General features: G+C 45.7%; 1 protein-coding gene across 3 annotated transcripts in view; it reads left to right on the forward strand.

Annotated features, from left to right (window-relative positions):
• The window catches only part of SEMA6B (semaphorin 6B), a 174,916-nt gene that overhangs the window by 102,605 nt on the left and 49,452 nt on the right, over positions 1–22,859 (forward strand). The window lies entirely within an intron of this gene.

Consider the following 22,859-nt stretch of genomic DNA (forward strand, 5'->3'; position numbering starts at 1 on the left):
ACAGGGTTTTGTAGTCCATTGAGTATACCCTTCCTTCTTCATGTGTTGCTCACTTCTGCATCCAGCATTCCTTCTTGTCCTTTGGGGCTTGCTCTTGCAGCTTTTTTGAGTAGATCCCAGGATGTCATCTTGTCAGGTTTCCTGTCTTCAGCCGTCCTGTAGTAGCCGTCCGGCTCTACGACCTCTCCAACTTCTCCATATTGTCTTCCTTTGACTGCTTCTTTGGCTGCCATATCTGCCATGTTGTTGCCTCGTGCCTCTACTGTGTTTAGTTTTCAATGCGCTTTGACTTTTAGTACTGCCACCACTTTTGGAAGTTGAAGTGCGTTCAGCAGGTCCTTAATGGCTCCATGATGCTTCACGGTTATTCCGCTTGCTGTGATGAAGTCCCTTGCAGCCCAGATGGGCCCAAAGTCATGTGCTATGCCATGCAAGTACCTCGAATCGGTATACATTTCTGCAGTCTTGTCTTCCGCCATCTGGTAGGCCTTTGTCAGCGCTATCAGTTCTGCTTCCTGGGCTGACAGACTAGGCGGCAGACTTCTGGACCAAAGGATCTCTTGATTGCTGGTCACTGCACATCCCATGTGGAATCTTCCTTCATCATCTGCAAATCTGGAGCCATCCACATAGAGGATCAACTCTGGTTTGGTCAGTGGCTCTTCTGCCACCTTGGGTAGCCCTGCTGTTTCCTGTTGCATGATGCTGAAGCAATCATGGTCATCCGTCCGGAGCAAATCCAGATCCCTGCAGAAGGTATCATGCAGATTTTGATCAGAATTTTTATCTGAAGGTCCATATCTGTATCCCCCCTTGGGAGTGGGAGTAGAGTGGACGGGTAGAGGACTGTGCATCTGGAGATGGTGGCATTGTCAGGCAGGAGTAGAGAGCACTGGAGGCGAAGATGCCTGGCGGTGGAGAGATGTTTTGGCTGGGTTTGGTTGAGGATTGCTGAGATGTCATGCGGAGCCAGGATTTCCAATGGACATCCAAGAGTGATGCTGATCTCATGCAGGAGGGGCTCCCCTTGCAACTGGATCCAGACAAGCTGAAAAGTAGCCCAAAGGTCTCTGCTTTCCCCCCTGAAGCTGCGTCAGGACTCCAGTAGCAAGGCCTTCTTTTTCCATCAGGTGGAGACGGAATAGCTTCTCATAGTCAGGTAGGCCTAGTGCTGGCGCTGAGACTACAGAGCCTTTTAACTTCTTGAACGAGCTGAAGGCTGCATCTGTTAGGAGGAACGGGGTCACGCTGACGTATTCACACAGAGGCTGCATTAGGACTGAGGCATCAGGGATCCAGGCTCTGCAATACGAAACTAGACCAAGGAAGGCCTGTAGCACCTTTGGAGTTGTTGGAGGAACCATCTTCTCCACTGTGGTCTTCCGGTCATCTGTCAGGTGTTTCACCTGGTGAGCAATACAGTGTCTCTGGAACGTAACTCGCTTCAGACACCACTGGACTTTGTTCTTTGAGACCTTGCAGTGCTGCTCCGCCAGGTAGAGTAGAAGAGACAAGAAATGGGCTTTACATGTGCCAAAGCCAACTGCACAAAGGAGTAGATTGTCCACGTATTGTAGCAGGGTTACTTCTGCATGTTCTGTGACCCAGTTGGTGAGGACTGTGGACATTGCTTTGGTGAACTGTGAAGGGCTGTTCTGGGCCCACTGTGGCATCGCTGTCCATATGTGGTGTCCCCCCTGGTGCGTTAAGGCAAACAGGAACTGGTCTTCCGGATGAAGGGGAACACTGGAGAAAGCATTAGCCAGGTCGGTCACTGTGAACACTTTTGCTGTGGCAGGCACATTCGAGAGCAGCATGTGTGCGGATTTGACATAATTGTAGTTTCAAACACCGTGGTGTCATTCACAGCTCTCAGGTCATTCTGAACTTGGCTGGCTCTCCTTTTACAGTCTTTTTCTTGACCGGGAAAAGCGGGGTATTGCAAGGCGATGTGCAAGGAACAATGATTCCTATTTCCAGGTAGACCTTCAGTTGGTCAGAGGCAGCTTGACTCTAGGCCTGGCCTGGGCCTTATGAGGGTACGGGGTACATGGCTTGAGTGACACCCGTACTGGGGCAACTTGAGGTTTTCTCACGTCCTGGGGTCCCTTAGACCATAGACTTTCTGGTACTACGTCCAGTACCTCCTTCGGTAGGCCTCATTGGTTGTTTAATGTTCTTGTAGGGCCGCCAGCATAACTCTTCTTGGGTCAGGGATGAAGCAACTGTCACTGTCCCATCTTCCTGGAACACTGTGGTTGCCTTCAGCTTCTGCAGTAGGTTCGCTCCCAGCAGGTTGAGTGGAAGGTCCTTGACACCACAAACTGGGACACAGTCCTGGCTGAGTGCACATGCTCAGTGACTTTGTAAGCTGAGAATATCTGACTTGACCATCAATGCCCATGCGAGACACAGAGGATTCTGATCGGCAGGTGGGATCAGTGAGTTCCACAGGTCTCATCACACTTCTGGCTGCACCAGTGCGCAGAAGAAAAGATCTGACAACGCCATCCACTTTCAGGGCAATTTGAGGTATTGGTCCTGCAGATGAGGTTTTATATGTCAGGAGCATAGTGTCTTGCGGACCTGGCTTGCTTGCCTCTGTCCTATGGACGGGGTACTTCACTGCTTTCTGCACTTCCTCCGTTACCTGTTTCTCTGGACCAACTCTTGCCACAGATGCAACACTTGACACTTCTTCTGTCTTTGTAGGGTGGTTGCGCTTCCAGGTCAGTGGTCACCATGAAAGGGGCTGCCTTCTGCACCCCTGGTTGGGACTCAATCCCTTTGGCTACTGTGGACAATGGCATGATGGGTACTGTAGCAGCAGCGGGGTCTGGCCTGCTGATTGAAGCTGTGGTGGTAAGATGGGGCCTGCAGGTGCATCCGTGGCTAGGCCCGGGGGTGCCATGAGACCGGCGGATGCATCCAACCCAAGAGTCTTGGGGCATTACAGGGGCTGCAGCTGCATCTGCCATCACTTCTTCCCCCTGGTCTGACATAGCTTCTCCCCTTGGCTAACCGTATTGAGGTCGGTGACTCCTCTCCGGAGTCTGCAGCGGTTCTTCCGGTGTGTTGATCGGCACTTTGCAGCATCTTTGCCTCTGGCTCCCCTTCCAGCGTTCTCAGCAGCACGACACCCGTTTCCTTCTTCGCACTCTTTGTGGCGCTATAATGGTGGCAGTTTTGGCGACAATTGGCAATAAACAGTCTCCTAGGCGTACATAAACCATTTTGCTGGGTCAGTCCACTGTCATTGACCTGTTCTCAGGCCTAGCCACTATCAGTGGTTTCCTGATTGGCTGTCTCAGTCCATGCACAAAGGCCTGTGCCAACATTTGCCTGTGTATCTGGTCTTGAATGGTGATGCCCAAGTCTTGGAATACTTGCATTACTCTGCCATGAAACTTCTTTACAGACTCTGTCTTGTCTTGGCTCATGTCATGTAAGCTGAGGGCTTGTCCGGCCAATCTGCCTTTGGCCCACTCTCTGAGCTGTTCAATTAGCTGTGGCATTGACTCCCAAGCGTGTACATCTAATTCTGCTGGAAGTTTGAATTGTTCCTTCAAGATTGGCCAGAGTGCAACGCCTGCTTCTATTTCCATTTATGGCCCAGAGATCATTCCAGGTGGCTGCATATGTTCGCTAGTTCTGCTACATTCTTCGGTAAAATGGCATGGGATGCATCCCTGGGTCTGGAAGATTGTCATCTGACTTGAAGTGCAGTGCACATAGTGTAATGGTGGTGCCTCTATCTGCCCCTGCATTCTTGGTGCCTGTGGGTTTCTTTCCCCAGTACTGGACAGCATGTATGATGTTCCCTCTTCATCTTCATCAGAGGAATAGTTATGATAGTGTGTACGGGGGTCATACACTGGCTGATATTGGACTTAGAAGTTGCCTTTTTGTGTGAGGATGTTTCCCCCCTTGCTGAAGCTGTGATGGATTAGGCTTATAGTTCCATGTTGGTGTGAATGTAGGCAGCTCTGACCGGTGCTGAAATTGTACATTATCAACAAATGGTGATGTCAGTACTCCCCCCTCTGCACCCAGGACTGAGCTGTCTGCTGCCTGATGTGTCTGGGGGTTGCCCACTGCATTGTGTGTAGGGGGATTTTCACCTTCTTTCCCCGATATCACAACTGGCAATGGCTGGATTGTGCCAGGGACATAGAAGAGGTGCCTTGTGCTGTAAGCACCACATTGTTTGAATTGGGCGTTGGCCCAGCAGAAGAAGAAGAAGAGGAAGAAGAAGGAGGAGGGGTTGATGAAAAGAGTATGGGAGGAAGAGGTGAGTGAAGAAGGAGGAAAGAGGTGTGGAGAAGGAGAATGAGGAGATAGAGAGAGAGATAGAAAGGTGTGAAGAAGGAGGAAAGAGGTGTGGAGAAGGAGATAGAGAGAGATAGAAATGTGTGGTAAAGAGAAATGGGGAGAATCAGGGTGTGCAGAAGGAGGTGGAGAGAGAGAAAGAAGAAACAGGAGGATTGGTTGAAGCGAGTAAAAAAAGAGAGAAGAGGTGTGGAGAAGAAGGAGATGGAGGAGTGAGGAACAGAGGGAGGAGAAGATGGGAGGTGTGGAAGAGAGAGAGAAGGAGGAGAAGAGAGGAGTGGAGATGGGTGTGGAGAAGGAAGAGAAGGAGGAGATAGGTGTGGTGGGGGAGTGGAGAAGGAGGAGAGAGAGAGGGTGAGGAAAAGAGGGAGGAGAAGATCGGAGGTGTGGAGGAGAGAGAGCGAGAGAAGAGAAAAGTGTGGAGAAAGAGGAGAGGAAAGGAGAGTGAGAGAGAAGAATGAGGAGAGAAAGAGTGACAGAGAAAAAGGAGGATAGAGAAGAACAAGAACAATAGAGAGGAGCAATGATGCCTTCTCCCTGTAGGGAGGGACGGGGTGCGCCACATACTGTGCAAAAAAAAAACTCCCTATACCATGGATTCTGCTGAGAGCAGACTGCGCATATCCAATATCTCCCGTCTTATACACATAAAAATCACTTCCTGGTTTGCTCACATAGCTTTCTGTACCACCTAAACGATGTAAGCTCTGCTGCTACTTCATACCATGTATTAGTATTCAGCAATTTAACATCAGCTAACTTCCCTTATTTTCCTTTCTACGTCATGCCATTCCGCAGCTTGAAGTCTGCCATTCTTATGAATTTAACATACTTTATACCTTCCAAAATTATTCACATACTTAACACCTTCGTGCTCTGCCACTATCCGGGGGGCTGTTTGCTCTCCAGGAAGTAAAAGACCCTCCCGTTGCTTGGCCACCTTATTCCCCATGGCAAAAACCAAAATGAAAAACAAACAAAAAAAGGAAAAAAAACAGCAAAAACTTCTAAAAATGAGTATATAAAAACTCAAACCCCCCCCCCCCCAAAAGAATAGAAAACCATCAAAAACCTGGTACACGATCAAAAACTCAAAATTTTGATACAAAAGGAAAAAACTTTTTTTTTTAAAAAAAAAAAGGAAAAAGTAAAGAGATTGAAGGAAAACTTAATAAAAAAACGTAAAAAACTTTAAAAAATATAAAAAACCAGAATAAAGACTTTCAAACGAGTAAAGAGTAAATAAAACAGCTATATTTTTTTCCTTCTCTCTGCGCTCAACACAGTCAGAGACACACACTTCCCCTTTTCTTATGCTATTGTATCCAATGTCACTAGAATCACGTATCTGAAAACACGTATGTCGCATCAAAAATGATAGATACAATTTGTTTCACTTCTTCACAAATAGCTGCACATAGCCAGCATTGCAGAAACAGCCAGAAAAAAAAACAGATGTGACAGTGTGATTTGCAATGCATATATCTCTGCTAGCAGAGTGGAAAAGGGGAAGTTCAGAAAAGAGAAAAAAAACTTTCTTTTACAATTGTATGCTCTTAAAGCAGCGATACATGACTCAAGCAGAAAAAGATAGACGTCTGGGAGATGCCCCTTTATTATTCTGTGACACGTGCAGGTTGCGCTGGGAACAGACTACTGCCATTCGCACTGGGCACACCTGTGCCCGGGCCGCCTGAGTGAGAAGCACAGCAAGTGGGAAATCTACCACCCCGGTCCGGTCGTCCTGACTGGATCGCCGGCACTATGGGAATCTGCAGTAGCCCTCTAAGTTATCACTACCCGTGCCTGGAGCCTGGGACTACCTGCCCCGGGACTCTCCCTGTCCCTCCTATGAATGGGAATCCTGCAATAACTTATCGAGCGATTTGACCTCCTGTGGTCTGTTACCCAGCAACCACAAGCAAAACAGTCACTGTTCCTTTCTTCTCCCGGATCCTACACAAACACAGAACACATACACGGCACACAGCAGACACCTTGAATTATATCCCAGGGTTTGGATACAGGCTTTGGACTTTTTACACTACCTGGGAATGCGGTGGTGACCACACCTGACCGGCAAGAGGTATAGACCTGGACTGGGCACTGGGGACTTTCAGGTAAGATGATAACATTTTCTTACCTTACTTATGGAGCTGCAGTCTCTGTCCCGTGAACCAAGGCCGTGGCCAACACCTCCGACTCTCCGGTCAGCAGGATCCCGTGTGTTTCGTCCACACCTCGCGTTGGGGGCCATTTGATATGGAAATTTGGTTTGGATAAATTTATCCCTGTGTGTGCTGTGGCCGTTCCCAATAAGACTGAGTATTTTGAGCGCTCATCAAGAATGGACTGCACAACATTGTGTCAATAACATTCCATCAATACTGATACTTTATTGTACATACATAGTTTTATAATTGCATATAGAAAGGAGTGGTTAGGTAGGGGTTGTTAGGGGTGGTTAGTTAATTATGGGATCCCCAACTTTCACCATATCTTTGACCCTGGAATTTCCATGTGGGAGATAATAATAACAACATATTTCCTATCACAATTCTATCTTTCTATAGATAGGTAACATGGCATGGATAGCATCATCCATAATAATATAAATAATAATAATTATTGTATTTATATAGCGCCAACATAATCTGCAGCGCTTTACAAATTACAGAGGGGATTTGTACAGACAATAGACATTACAGCGTAACAAAAACACTGTTCAAAATAGATATCAAGAGGAGTGAGGGCCCTGCTCATCAGATACAGGAGGAATGAGGGCCCTGCTCACCAGATACCAAAAGGAATGAGGGCCTCGTTCACCAGATACCAAGAGGAGTGAGGGCCCTGCTCACCAGATACAGGAGGAGTGAGGGCCCTGCTCACCAGATACCAAGAAGAATGAGGGCCCTGCTCACTAGATACAGGAGGAGTGAGGGCCCTGCTCACCAGATATTAAGAGGAATGAGGGCCCTGCTCACCAGATACCAAGAGGAGTGAGGGCCCTGATCACCAGATACCAAGAAGAGTGAGGGCCCTGCTCGCAAGCTTATAATCTATAGGAAAAAGGGAGACACGAGAGGTGGATGCAATGTTAATCTCTTTGTGACCTGTGACGTACAGGTACATCATAGGTCGCCTCTCCTGTTTGATGCAAGTTTTGGCAATGAGCCTGCGACATTTTCACCAGCTGACATGTGTTCCTCACAGCTATGGGTGGAATCGTGATAGGAGATGAGCATTTTAGCTACATAGAGAGGGGCTGAAGCTCTATGCGTAGCATAGGCAATTGGATGATCGCAGCTTCTAGTCTTCCATGGACACTATTGAAGACAGTGAAGAGTAAAAATTTTTAAAAATATTACAAAAATGTAAAAAATATAAAAGTTAAAATCACCCCCCTTTTGCACAATTCAAAATAAAACAATAATAAAAAAATTCACATTTTGGTATCATCGCATTCAGAATTGCCCAGTCTATCAATATATAAAATAATTAATTCAATCGTTAAATGTTGTAATGAAAAAAAACTGTGGGGGCTCTGGCCTTTCACAAAATGTCGGAAGAGCCCCCCGCAACAGCACTGGAGATCCCCGCAGCAGCGCCGGAGACCTCCGCAGCAGCCTCGGACACACCCGCAGCACCGCTGGGCACCCCCTCATCCCAGCCTGCAGCCTACAGTAACGGTACCGGTTAGGTATATCCGCATTATAAGACGCACCCCCATTTTCCCCCCAAGTTTGGGGGAAAAAAGTGCATCTTATAATCCAAAAAATGGTAATATTTTTCAATTTTTGTCTGATTTATGTCAGGTAGCCCCTTAATACCTGTTTAGATAAGCGGAGTGGCTTGAATTCAAATGAGCGGTGAGCTATATAACAACAATAGAGGCAACTCGTCACACGACTCCAGGGACATACAAAGCCTCAATCCCCTTATTAGAAGAGGAATGTCTATTAAGTTGTTTTTATGGGTTATTAGTTTTTTATTTGTAGTTGGGTTAGGGAACTGCTGTATGCATGACCAGTTACTTGCCAGTGTGCTCTCTCTGCAAGTGGACACAACAGTGATATCATATGCTAGATACTTTGCTTTTTGTCCAAAATGTCCAAAAACGTAAATTTTATAGCATGGAATGTCAGAGGACTGGTTGTCCCATCCAAGAGATGCGCAATATTTTCGTGGTTGCATAGTTACCAACCAGCAATAATATGCTTAATGGAAACACATATGGTGAAGGAAAAGACGCATCTATTGCATAGGCCATAAATGTTATTTGAATATCATTCGGCCTATAGCACACACTCAAGAGGAGTTAGTCTTCTGGTTCATAGGGCCATCCCTTTCATGTGCATCAAAGTCATGGTAGACTCAGAGGGTCGCTTTGTCTCCATATTTTGTACTATATATAACACCCTAATCCTTATAGTAGCCATTTATATCCCTCCACCTTACTCCGGTTAGGTGCTAAAAAAAATACTCTCTGCTCCACACTTCCACATGTGCCTTTGCTCATGATGGGGGATTTTAGTATGTATTTACACCCGTACAGGAACCATATCTGAGTCAGCCTCACAGACCTCTCTATCCAGAGTTCTATCGGAGCTGGAGTTGATGGATATTTGGCGCACTAAGCACCCCAATATTAAACAATACTCTTCCAATATTAAACAATACTCTTGTTATTCAATGTCTTACCATTCGTTATCCAGAATTGACTTGGCGGTTGGACATGTGAATTTGATGGCTCTGGTAAGGAGGTTGAATATTTACCAATTCCCCCATAAGGGTACAACTGAGGTTGGGCACGGAAGACTTGGTCACCAAGAACATATGGTGGTTGTTAAACCCATTTTGGATTTAGACTATTGGAGGTTCTCTACACGACAGATTGCAGGAATACTTTAACATTAATATGGACTCCACTTCGTGGTTAATAGTATGGGATACTATGAAAGCATTTGTTAGAGGGCTCTATATTGGTGAAATTAGTAAACAGAAAATTAAAACAAGAGAATACACCCAAAAGTTACAAGAGCAGGTCGACATAGCAGAATCAGAATTAATATCAAACCCCTCAGCTAGCAATGTGGAAAATATGAAAGAATCTCAAAACGAATGAAAAATTACCTATTGGGACTTAGATGCACAAAAATTTTTTTTTCAAAACAAACATATGTTATGGATTGTGAAAGTACAGGCCACTTGCTAGCAACTATTGTTAAAGCTCAAAATGAGTTCTCGTACATTTCTAGACTAGTCTCTGCCACTGGGGTCGTGGTTACGGAGGATGGAGATATTCTCCACACTCTGTATAATTACTTTTCTAGTATTTATTCTTCTAGAAGCGTCACCAATTCAGAAGAAATAGAGAACTTTTTAGCAACCATTTCATTGCCACAATTATCAAATCTAGAGAGGGATATACTAGACAAACCAATTGAACTTGATGAATTGGAGGAGGCTATTCAAGGATCCCAAAAGGAGAAGAACCCAGGCTCAGATGGGTTACCAGTAGTGATGAGCGAGTGTACTTGTTGCTCGGGTTTTCCCGAGCACACTCGAGTGGTCTCCGAGTATTTGTAACTGCACGGAGATTTAGATTTTGTTGACGCAGCTGCTTGATTTACAGCTGCTAGCCAGCCTGAGCACATGTGGGGGTTGCTTGTTTGCTAGGGAATCCCCACATGTATTCAAGCTGTCTATCAGTTGTAAATCATGCAGCTGAGGCAAGGAAAACTAAATCTCCGAGCACTTACAAATACTAGGAGATCACTCGAGCGTGCTCGGGAAAACCCGAGCAACGAGTATACTCGCTCATCACTAGTTACCAGGGGAATTCTTCAAAACATATCAAGAAGTATTGCTTCCAAATTTACTGGCAGTTTTTCAAGAAAGTATCAGAATTGGTAACCTCCCGGAATCTATGAAAGAGGTGATGGTGGTTTTGATATTGAAACCTGGAAAGGATCCATTCCTGCCTGATTCTTATAGATCCATCTCCCTCCTGCAAACCGATGTAAAACTGCTGGCTAAGATTCTTGCAAATAGATCCAAGGTGATTACAAGGGTAATACATGATGATCAAACTGAATTTATACCAAACAAGTCCACCTCAAATATAAGACGGTTATATATGGGGATGCAGCTTAGTTCAAAATCCACAGGAACAAGGGCGATCCTTTCCTTAGACGCCGCCAAGGCATTTGACAGCATCGAATGGAACTTTTTGTGGGCTGTTTTAAAGGGCATGAGACTGGAGGGTAAACTTATTTCAATGATCCAGTTATTATATAGTCCTCCTAGGGCAAAATTCAGGGTTAGCGGTCATATATTGGTATTGTTTGATCTGGGAAGGGGAACATGGCAGGGTTGTCCAGTGTCACACCTTCTTTTTGCTACAGCCATAGAGCCACTTGCCTGTTTGACACAAAATAATCCTGAAATCTCTGGCTTTCGGTGTGGGTCAACAGAGATGAAAATCTCTCTGTACGCGATTATATACTTCTTTTTTTCGGGGACCTCGGCACTTCTGTAGGACTAGTAATGTACATAATTAAAACATATGAAAAATGGCCGGCCTTCTAATTAATTGGAGTAAATCGGTACTTATGCCTGTTGATCCTCTTTCAGAGGAATAATCATTGGAGCATACACAAATTCAAACAGTTTACTCTTTAAAATATTTGGGGGTAATAGTCTCTGCTATCCCTCAGGACTTTCATTCATATAATTTAGCCCCCCTGCTATTAACATTTGGGTCTAAGGTGGTTACATGGTGTTGACTCCCGATGTCTCCAGTGAGAAGAAGCAATCTTTTGAAAATGATCCTAATGCCACAACTCCTTTATTTTCTTCATAATACTCCCGATTTTGATTCCTATGTCTTTCTTTCATAAAATACATGGGCTGTTTCGGGAACTCATCTGGAAAAAACAGCAACGCAGAATTAAACTTGAAACCCTGCAAAGGGGAAAGGATAATGGGGGCCTAGCAATTCCAAATGCTTGGTTATACTTCATAGCCTCCCAGCTACAGCAGTTTCAGGGCTGGGGTACAACTGACCACTGTGGAGCTTCGGGTCAGCTAATAAAGGAGGGCACTAAATGGGAGATACCACTATTAGCTATTGAGGTTGGTTTTCTCAGGGAAAATGAGTCAACGGTTCACACTCTAAATATGATCTATAAAACCTGGGATAGGGGCAAGGACATTCTCCGTATCAAGGGATTCATAAACTATTCCCCTCTGTGGCACAATTTTAAACTAAGCGAAATAGCTAAACTAGAGGGCTTTGTGAATGGGAACGCAGAGGGAGTTTGCTATTGACCCAAATAATATGTGACGGATCAATCCAAAGTTTTGATCAGTTACTCTCTAGGTTTGCCATTCCAGATAGAGCCTTCTATCAGTATTTGCAGCTTTGTCATGCCTTCCAGACACAAATTAAAGGGAACCTGTCACCCCTTTTTTTGAAGATGAGCTAAAAAAAGCGTTAAATAGGGGCAGAGCTGGGCGTTACATTAGTGTCTTTTGTGTGCCTTTATTACCCACCTATGCTGCTGAAATACCTTTGTAAAGTCGCCGTTTTCTGCTGTCACTCACGCTGGTCTGGTCCTATGGGCGTGGTGACAGCGCTGTTTCTCCCCCAGATCAGGCTCATCATTCCGTTGGTGGCGTAGTGGTGTGCGCATGTCCAAAAGGCGAAGCCACTGCCCAGGAGATGAAAAAGAGTGCGATCTGCACTATTCAGCCGTTTACCGGTGGGCGCGGCCATCTTTCCTGTGGCCGCGCGTGCGCAGATGGAGCACTCTGCTGCCCGGGGCTTCAGGAAAATGGCCACGGGATTCCGCGTGTGCGCAGATGGAGATCGCGGCGGCCATTTTCCTGAAGCCCCGGGCAGCAGAGCGCTCCATCTGCGCACGCGCGGCCACAGAAAGATGGCCACGCCCACCGGTAAACGGCTGAATAGCGCAGATCGCGCTCTTTTGCATCTCCTGGGCAGTGGATATTCTCTGTTGGACATGCGCACACCACTACGCCACCAACGGAATGATGAGCCTGATCTGGGGGAGAAACAGCGCTGTCACCACGCCCATAGGACCAGACCAGCGTGAGTGACAGCAGAAAACGGCGACTTTACAAAGGTATTTCAGCAGCATAGGTGGGTAATAAAGGCACACAAAAGACACTAATGTAACGCCCAGCTCTGCCCCTATTTTAACACTTTTTTTAGCTCATCTTCAAAAAACGGGGTGACAGGTTCCCTTTAAGACTACTAAGGTAGATATCACTAATCACTATATCTTAGATTTAATCGCTACAGTCTTATTTCCTCCATTTACAGGATATTATTATCCTTTTATCTAGATAAGCATCCCATGTTGGTCAGATCAAAGTGGGAAGAGGATGTTGGCCCCATATCTGAAGAAGAGTGGAATGAAATACTACAGTAGAAACAACACCTATACTATCTCTAGCTGAGTCCCAACGATTGTCCCAAATTTTCCTTATCCACAGGGTATATAAGACACCTAATATATTGTATAAATTGGGGCTCAGACTGAAGACTCATGTCCGAGATGCGGTATGATTGGGGCCCATCTGATGCATATGCTATGGGAATGTGTTGATATAGGGCACTACAGGGTGGGGGTGACCTCCCTGATTAAACAAGTAATCGGCATACACATACAGCTTGATCCTAGGGTCTGCATACTAGGTCTTCTGGGGGTGGGGGCAGATTTAAGATCCCCTATGACTACCGCCATTCTGTTTCTGGCCAGGAAATAGTTAACATTGCGCTGGTTAGACTGTTATCCCCCAACATCGGAGGAATTGAAAGCTAAAATTATTAATACCATATGCCTGGAGAGAGGTACTTAGTTACTTTAAAAGGAACTCAATAAAAAAGTTTATAAATATATGGGAACGGTGGCTGGTCACCCATGGGGTGGCATCTGTGGACCTACTCAGAATAACTGTACTAGACCGGTTGGCTATTTCGGATTTTTAAATATTGTATGCTGAGGACATAGATACCAATTATTTTCTGTTTGTAAACATGTTGTTAGTGAACATACAACCAATACTAGTATTGGTATAATCCCCGTATTTAATAACGTATCACCAGTAGTGATGAGCGAGTGTACTCGTTGCTCGGGTTTTCCCGAGCACGCTCGGGTGACCTCCGAGCATTTGTTAGTGTTCGGAGATTAAGTTTTCATCATGGCAGCTGAATGATTGATCAAGCAGCTATTAGCCTGCTTGATTACATGTGGGAATTCCCTAGCAGCCAGGCAACCCCCACGTGTACTCAGCCTGGCTAGTAGCTGTAAATCATTCAGCTGAGGCGATGAAAATTTAACTCCTTCATGACCGTGGGATTTTCCGTTTTTCCGTATTCGTTTTTCACTCCCCTCCTTCCCAGAGCCATAACTTTTTTATTTTTCCGTCAATTTGGCCATGTGAGGGCTTATTTTTTGCGGGACGAGTTGTACTTTTGAACGACATCATTGGTTTTACCATGTCGTGTACTAGAAAACGGGAAAAAAATTCCAAGTGCGGTGAAATTGCAAAAAAAGTGCAATCCCACACTTGTTTTTTTGCTTGGCTTTTTTGCTAGGTTCACTAAATGCTAAAACTGACCTACCATTATGATTCTCCAGGTCATTACGAGTTCATAGACACCTAACATGACTAGGTTATTTTTTACCTAAGTGGTGAAAAAAAATTCCAAACTTTGCTAAAAAAAAAAAATTGCGCCGCATTCCGATACTCGTAGCGTCTCCATTTTTCATGATCTGAGGGCTTATTTTTTGCGTGCCGAGGTGGCATTTTTAATGATACCATTTTGGTGCAGATATGTTCTTTTGATCGCCCGTTATTGCATTTTAATGCAATGTCACGGCGACCAAAAAAACGTAATTCTGGCGTTTCGGATTTTTTTCTCATTACGCCGTTTAGCGATCAGGTTAATGCTTTTTTTTTATTGATAGATCAGGCGATTCTGAACGTGGTGATACCAAATATGTGTAGGTTTGATTTTTTTTTTATTGATTTATTTTGATTGGGGCGAAAGGGGGGTGATTTAAACTTTTATGTTTTTTTTATTTTTTTCACTTTTTTTTTAACTTTTTTTTTTTACTTTTGCCATGCTTCAATAGCCTCCATGGGAGGCTAGAAGCAGGCACAACTCGATCACCTCTGCTACATAACAGCAATCATCAGATCGCTGCTATGCAGCAGAAAATCAGGTGTGCTGTGAGCGCCGACCACAGGGTGGCGCTCACAGCTACCGGCGATCAGTAACCATAGAGGTCTCAAGGACCTCTATGGTTACAATACTGAAGCATCGCCGACCCCCGATCATGTGACGGGGGTCGGCGATGACGTCATTTCCGGCCGCCCGGACGGATGCGGTAGTTAAATGCCGCTGTCTGCGTTTGACAGCGGCATTTAACTAGTTAATAGCGGCGGGTGAATCGCGATTTCACCCGCCGCTATTGCGGGCACATGTCAGCTGTTCAAAACAGCTGACATGTCCCGACTTTGATGCGGGCTCACCGCGGAGCCCTGCATCAAAGCAGGGGACCTGACGTCGGACGTACTATCCCGTCCGACGTTAGGAAGGGGTTAATCTCTGAACACTAACAAATACTCGGAGGTCACCTGAGCGTTCTCGGGAAAACCCGAGCAATGAGCATATTCGCTCATCACTACTGGTGACACGTTATTAAATACGGGGATTATACCAATACTAGTATTGGTTTCATGTTCACTAACAACATGTTTACGAACAGAAAATTATTGAAATGATTATTCCCGGCATTTTAACCCCTTTATGACCTTTGATATATCCATACTGTTAGGGCTGGCAGAAAGCACCGAGTAAATATGGAGTGTTGTGAAATTGGATTCTGGGCTCCCCCGGTGGCCACTGGTGGAATTGAACTTGTGTGCATCATCCCCTCTGTTCACCTGCTCCTATCAGGATGTGGGAGTCGCTATATAACCTTGCTCCTCTGTCAGTTTCTTGCCGGTCAACAATGTAATCAGAAGCCTTCTGTGCTTGTTCCTGCTACTAGACAACTCCCAGCTAAGTTGGACTTTTGTCCTTGTGTGTTTTTGCATTTTGTTCCTGTTCACAGCTGCTGTTTCGTTACTGTGTCTGGAAAGCTCTTGTGATCGGAAATTGCCACTCTGGTGTTATGAGTTAATGCTAGAGTCTTAAAGGAATTTCTGGATGGTGTTTTGATAGGGTTTTCTGCTGACCATGAAAGTGTCCTTTCTGTCTTCCTGCTATCTAGAAAGCGGACCTCGATTTTGCTAAACCTATTTTCATACTACGTTTGTCATTTCATCTAAAATCACCGCCAATATATGTGGGGGCCTCTGTCTGCCTTTTGGGAAAATTTCTCTAGAGGTGAGCCAGGACTGTCTTTTCCTCTGCTAGGATTAGGTAGTTCTCCGGCTGGCGCTGGGCATCTAGGGTTAAAAAACGTAGGCATGCTACCCGGCCACTTCTAGTTGTGCGGCAGGTTTAGTTCATGGTCAGTATAGTTTCCATCTTCCAAGAGCTAGTTCTCATATATGCTGGGCTATGTTCTCTCGCCATTGAGAATCATGACAGTTTGACCGGCCCAAAAAAGGGTTAAATTACTGGCTGAGAAAGGAGAGAAAAAAGAAGTCTGCTACAATTTTTTTTTTTTTTTTTCCCTCTAGTTCTGAGTGTGCTCTTAATTGAATCACTTGCTAGTCTGCCTATACTGCAGCCTTCCTCTCTTTCTCTCCTTCTAATCCTTGAATGGCTCTGTGTTCACCTGTTTCAAATGGATCTTCAGAGTGTAGCTACAGGTTTGAATAATCTCGCCACAAAGGTACAAAATTTGCAAGATTTTGTTGTTCATGCACCTATGTCTGAGCCTAGAATTCCTTTGCCTGAATTCTTCTCGGGGAATAGATCTCACTTTCAAAATTTTAAAAATAATTGCAAATTGTTTTTGTCCCTGAAGTCTCGCTCTGCCGGAGACCCTGCACAGCAGGTCAGGATTGTAATTTCCTTGCTCCGGGGCGACCCTCAAGACTGGGCTTTTGCATTGGCACCAGGGGATCCTGCGTTGCTCAATGTGGATGCGTTTTTTCTGGCCTTGGGGTTGCTTTATGAGGAACCTCATTTAGAGCTTCAGGCGGAAAAGGCCTTGATGTCCTTGTCTCAGGGGCAAGATGAAGCTGAAATATACTGCCAAAAATTCCGCAAATGGTCTGTGCTTACTCAGTGGAATGAGTGCGCCCTGGCGGCGATTTTCAGAAAAGGTCTCTCTGATGCCATTAAGGATGTTATGGTGGGGTTGCCTGTGCCTGCGAGTCTGAATGAGTCCATGACGATGGCTATTCAGATCGATAGGCGTCTGCGGGAGCGCAAACCTGTGCACCATTTGGCGGTGTCTACTGAGAAAACGCCAGAAAATATGCAATGTGATAGAATTCTGTCCAGAAGCGAGCGGCAGAATTTTAGACGAAAAAATGGGTTGTGCTTCTATTGTGGTGATTCAACTCATGTTATATCAGCATGCTTTAAGCGTACTAAGAAGCCTGACAGGTCTGTTTCAATTAGCACTTTACAGTCTAAGTTTATTCTATCTGTGACCCTGATTTGTTCTTTGTCATCTATTACCGCGGACGCCTATGTCGACTCTGGCGCTGCTTTGAGTCTTATGGATTGGTCCTTTGCCAAACGCTGTGGGTATGATTTGGAGCCACTGGAGGCTCCGATACCTCTGAAAGGGATTGACTCCACCCCATTGGCTAGTAATAAACCACAATACTGGACACAAGTGACTATGCGTGTTAATCCGGATCACCAGGAGGTTATTCGCTTTCTGGTGCTGTATAATCTACATGATGTTTTGGTGCTGGGATTGCCATGGCTGCAATCTCATAACCCAGTCCTCGACTGGAGAGCTATGTCTGTGTTAAGCTGGGGATGTAAAGGAACTCATGGGGACGTACCTTTGGTTTCCATTTCATCATCTATTCCCTCTGAGATTCCTGAATTCTTGTCTGACTTTCGTGACGTTTTTGAAGAACCCAAGGTTGGTTCACTACCTCCGCATCGGGAGTGCGATTGTGCCATAGACTTGATTCCGGGTAGTAAATACCCTAAGGGTCGTTTATTTAATCTGTCTGTGCCTGAACACGCTGCTATGCGAGAATATATAAAGGAGTCCTTGGAAAAGGGACATATTCGTCCTTCGTCATCTCCCTTAGGAGCCGGTTTTTTCTTTGTGTCTAAGAAAGACGGCTCTTTGAGGCCGTGTATTGATTATCGACTTTTGAATAAAATCACGGTTAAATATCAATATCCGTTACCACTGCTTACTGATTTGTTTGCTCGTATAAAGGGGGCCAAGTGGTTCTCTAAGATTGATCTCCGTGGGGCGTATAATTTGGTGCGAATCAAGCAGGGGGATGAGTGGAAAACCGCATTTAATACGCCCGAGGGCCATTTTGAGTATTTGGTGATGCCTTTTGGTCTTTCAAATGCCCCTTCAGTCTTCCAGTCCTTTATGCATGACATTTTCCGCGATTATTTGGATAAATTTATGATTGTGTATCTGGATGATATTCTGATTTTTTCGGATGACTGGGACTCTCATGTCCAGCAGGTCAGGAGGGTTTTTCAGGTTTTGCGGTCTAATTCCTTGTGTGTGAAGGGTTCTAAGTGTGTTTTTGGGGTTCAAAAGATTTCTTTCTTGGGATACATTTTTTCCCCCTCTTCCATCGAGATGGATCCTGTCAAGGTTCAGGCTATTGGTGATTGGACGCAACCCTCTTCTCTTAAGAGTCTTCAGAAATTTTTGGGCTTTGCTAACTTTTATCGTCGATTTATTGCTGGTTTTTCTGATGTTGTAAAACCATTGACTGATTTGACTAAGAAGGGTGCTGATGTTGCTGATTGGTCCCCTGATGGTGTGGAGGCCTTTCGGGAGCTCAAGCGCCGCTTTTCTTCCGCCCCAGTGTTGCGTCAGCCTGATGTTGCTCTTCCTTTTCAGGTTGAGGTCGACGCTTCTGAAATCGGAGCTGGGGCGGTGTTGTCGCAGAGAAGTTCCGACTGCTCCGTGATGAGACCTTGTGCTTTTTTTTCCCGTAAATTTTCGCCCGCCGAGCGGAATTATGATATTGGGAATCGGGAGCTTTTGGCCATGAAGTGGGCTTTTGAGGAGTGGCGTCACTGGCTTGAGGGGGCCAGACATCAGGTGGTGGTATTGACTGACCACAAAAATTTAATTTACCTTGAGTCTGCCAGGCGCCTGAATCCTAGACAGGCGCGCTGGTCGTTGTTTTTCTCTCGGTTTAATTTTGTGGTGTCGTACCTACCGGGTTCTAAGAATGTTAAGGCGGATGCCCTTTCTAGGAGTTTTGAGCCTGACTCCCCTGGTAATTCTGAGCCCACAGGTATCCTTAAAGATGGAGTGATATTGTCTGCCGTTTCTCCAGACCTGCGGCGGGCCTTGCAGGAGTTTCAGGCGGATAGACCTGATCGTTGCCCACCTGGTAGACTGTTTGTTCCTGATGATTGGACCAGTAGAGTCATCTCTGCGGTTCATTCTTCTGCGTTGGCAGGTCATCCTGGAATCTTTGGTACCAGGGATTTGGTGGCAAGGTCCTTCTGGTGGCCTTCCCTGTCACGAGATGTGCGAGGCTTTGTGCAGTCTTGTGACGTTTGTGCTCGGGCCAAGCCTTGTTGTTCTCGGGCTAGTGGATTGTTGTTGCCCTTGCCTATCCCGAAGAGGCCTTGGACGCACATCTCGATGGATTTTATTTCGGATCTGCCTGTTTCTCAGAAGATGTCTGTCATCTGGGTGGTGTGTGACCGTTTCTCTAAGATGGTCCATCTGGTTCCCTTGCCTAAGTTGCCTTCTTCTTCCGAGTTGGTTCCTCTGTTTTTTCAAAATGTTGTTCGTTTGCATGGTATTCCTGAGAATATCGTTTCTGACAGAGGGACCCAATTCGTGTCTAGATTTTGGCGGGCATTCTGTGCTAGGATGGGCATAGATTTGTCTTTTTCGTCTGCTTTCCATCCTCAGACTAATGGCCAGACCGAGCGGACTAATCAGACCTTGGAGACATATTTGAGGTGTTTTGTGTCTGCGGATCAGGATGATTGGGTTGCTTTTTTGCCTTTGGCGGAGTTCGCCCTCAATAATCGGGCCAGCTCTGCCACCTTGGTGTCCCCGTTTTTCTGTAATTTGGGGTTTCATCCTCGATTTTCCTCCGGTCAAGTGGAATCTTCGGATTGTCCTGGAGTGGATGCTGTGGTGGAGAGGTTGCATCAGATTTGGGGGCAGGTGGTGGACAATTTGAAGTTGTCCCAGGAGAAGACTCAGCTTTTTGCCAACCGCCGTCGTCGTGTTGGTCCTCGGCTTTGTGTTGGGGACTTGGTGTGGTTGTCTTCTCGTTTTGTCCCTATGAGGGTTTCTTCTCCTAAGTTTAAGCCTCGGTTCATCGGCCCGTACAAGATATTGGAGATTCTTAACCCTGTGTCCTTCCGTTTGGACCTCCCTGCATCCTTTTCGATTCATAATGTTTTTCATCGGTCATTGTTGCGCAGGTATGAGGTACCGGTTGTGCCTTCCGTTGAGCCTCCTGCTCCGGTGTTGGTTGAGGGTGAGTTGGAGTACGTTGTGGAAAAGATCTTAGACTCTCGTGTTTCCAGACGGAGACTCCAGTATCTGGTCAAATGGAAGGGATACGGTCAGGAGGATAATTCTTGGGTCACTGCCTCTGATGTTCATGCCTCCGATCTTGTCCGTGCCTTTCATAGGGCTCATCCTGATCGCCCTGGTGGTTCTGGTGAGGGTTCGGTGCCCCCTCCTTGAGGGGGGGTACTGTTGTGAAATTGGATTCTGGGCTCCCCCGGTGGCCACTGGTGGAATTGAACTTGTGTGCATCATCCCCTCTGTTCACCTGCTCCTATCAGGATGTGGGAGTCGCTATATAACCTTGCTCCTCTGTCAGTTTCTTGCCGGTCAACAATGTAATCAGAAGCCTTCTGTGCTTGTTCCTGCTACTAGACAACTCCCAGCTAAGTTGGACTTTTGTCCTTGTGTGTTTTTGCATTTTGTTCCTGTTCACAGCTGCTGTTTCGTTACTGTGTCTGGAAAGCTCTTGTGATCGGAAATTGCCACTCTGGTGTTATGAGTTAATGCTAGAGTCTTAAAGGAATTTCTGGATGGTGTTTTGATAGGGTTTTCTGCTGACCATGAAAGTGTCCTTTCTGTCTTCCTGCTATCTAGAAAGCGGACCTCGATTTTGCTAAACCTATTTTCATACTACGTTTGTCATTTCATCTAAAATCACCGCCAATATATGTGGGGGCCTCTGTCTGCCTTTTGGGAAAATTTCTCTAGAGGTGAGCCAGGACTGTCTTTTCCTCTGCTAGGATTAGGTAGTTCTCCGGCTGGCGCTGGGCGTCTAGGGTTAAAAAACGTAGGCATGCTACCCGGCCACTTCTAGTTGTGCGGCAGGTTTAGTTCATGGTCAGTATAGTTTCCATCTTCCAAGAGCTAGTTCTCATATATGCTGGGCTATGTTCTCTCGCCATTGAGAATCATGACAATGGAGATAGTTTAGGTGTGTTCGCAGCCCGGAGTCCACCGTGCAGGAGTGGAACCTGCTGCTAGTAGATGGCGGCATTATATGGCGGTACTACGCCTGAATAGACACAGGTTCCGTCACCCGATCTGTATAGGAGTGAACTCTGTTGCTTCACACAGTCGCCGGTATTAAAGGTAACGCTGTGCTCTGTTAACCTCACAGAGGATCACAGCTCACTAACGGAGCTGGTAGCATACAGTGGTCGTTCAGTCAGCAACAGCACACAAACAACTCCTCTCCGGAGGTGCCAGAATTCTAGTGGCTATACAGCCGACCCTGAGCACATGCTGACACAGACCACCAAGTAGGTAAGCTCATACGCTCATAAACATAAGTTGATACTAGCACATGGCCATGCAGCCATGCGAACCTTTTATAGAGAAAGCTCTCCAGGACCTTCCTAGTGGTCCAATAGGAACTGCTTCAGGACCTGAGCATGTGACCCCCGACCTCCAATGAGAGGTCGTCCCTTGGGCATGCTCAGTAGCAGAAAAGCAGGACTTAGTCCCAGGAGCGTCTGCTCGCCGCTGAAGAGCGCTGGTTACAATGGCTGAGCCTGGAAGATCAGCAGTAACCAAGCGCACAGTATCTGACTGAGCCAGACGCTGGGACCAACGTCTCCGCTTAGCAGGCTCCACTGCGGCTGAAGAAGAAAGGGACACTGCAACAGAGGTGGCTCGAGATTCCCCCTGTGCAGCGGCGGGAACTCGACACGTAACACATACTTCCAGGTTGGCTGGTGCTTACCAACCTTGGACATAAGGATATGTCATGGCAACTTTGCGTGTGTGTCTTACACACCCCCTCCTGTGATAAGCAGCTCACTGTCTGTAGACGATGTATATACAGAGCCTGGTGTGGGTGGGGTTAGCTTTCTCAGCTCTGCTTAAACTAAATCTTAAACCTCCAATTGTGTGTCAGTGGCTACACCCAGTAACCTAAGTGATACATCATTGGATTCAGCTTATCTTTGCCTGCATCAGGCTGCTTTCAGATGAGCAATCAAATTAGGGTGATCCAATACTATTGTATGCTAACACTTAATTATATTCCCGTCCGTATCACTAACCGCTCACAAAAGCAGTGACACAGAAAGCACACATATTTTAAATATTTAAAAACAATCTTTTTATTAGACACATAAATATTTTTAAAATACAGCAAATATGAACCGAAATATCACAGAAGATCGGGACTGACAGACTACTGCTCAAATACAGCAAAGATATAAATACTAGGGATAAGCTGAGCAGCAAAGAACACTTATATACTGAAATAATGGATGATTATATTAAACCTCCATATAGATGGAGGATATCAACTCATATGCTGCAGCCATTAAATAGGATTAGAAGTAATGTCACCGCAAAAAATATACCTCTATTAGACAAATACCCTTGACAACATCATAGGGATTATAAGGTGCCGTGAACTTAGTCCTATATTAGGAAATGCCGTACTTACATTGCTGTATGAGGAGTGTCACGGTCCCTCTTACCCCGACGCGCGTTTCGTGCCACAACTTCTTCAGGGGGCGTCCCCTGAAGAAGTTGTGGCACGAAACGCGCGTCGGGGTAAGAGGGACCGTGACACTCCTCATACAGCAATGTAAGTACGGCATTTCCTAATATAGGACTAAGTTCACGGCACCTTATAATCCCTATGATGTTGTCAAGGGTATTTGTCTAATAGAGGTATATTTTTTGCGGTGACATTACTTCTAATCCTATTTAATGGCTGCAGCATATGAGTTGATATCCTCCATCTATATGGAGGTTTAATATAATCATCCATTATTTCAGTATATAAGTGTTCTTTGCTGCTCAGCTTATCCCTAGTATTTATATCTTTGCTGTATTTGAGCAGTA

The sequence above is a fragment of the Ranitomeya variabilis genome, chromosome 1 (genome assembly GCF_051348905.1).
Source record: "Ranitomeya variabilis isolate aRanVar5 chromosome 1, aRanVar5.hap1, whole genome shotgun sequence".
NCBI lineage: Eukaryota > Metazoa > Chordata > Amphibia > Anura > Dendrobatidae > Ranitomeya > Ranitomeya variabilis.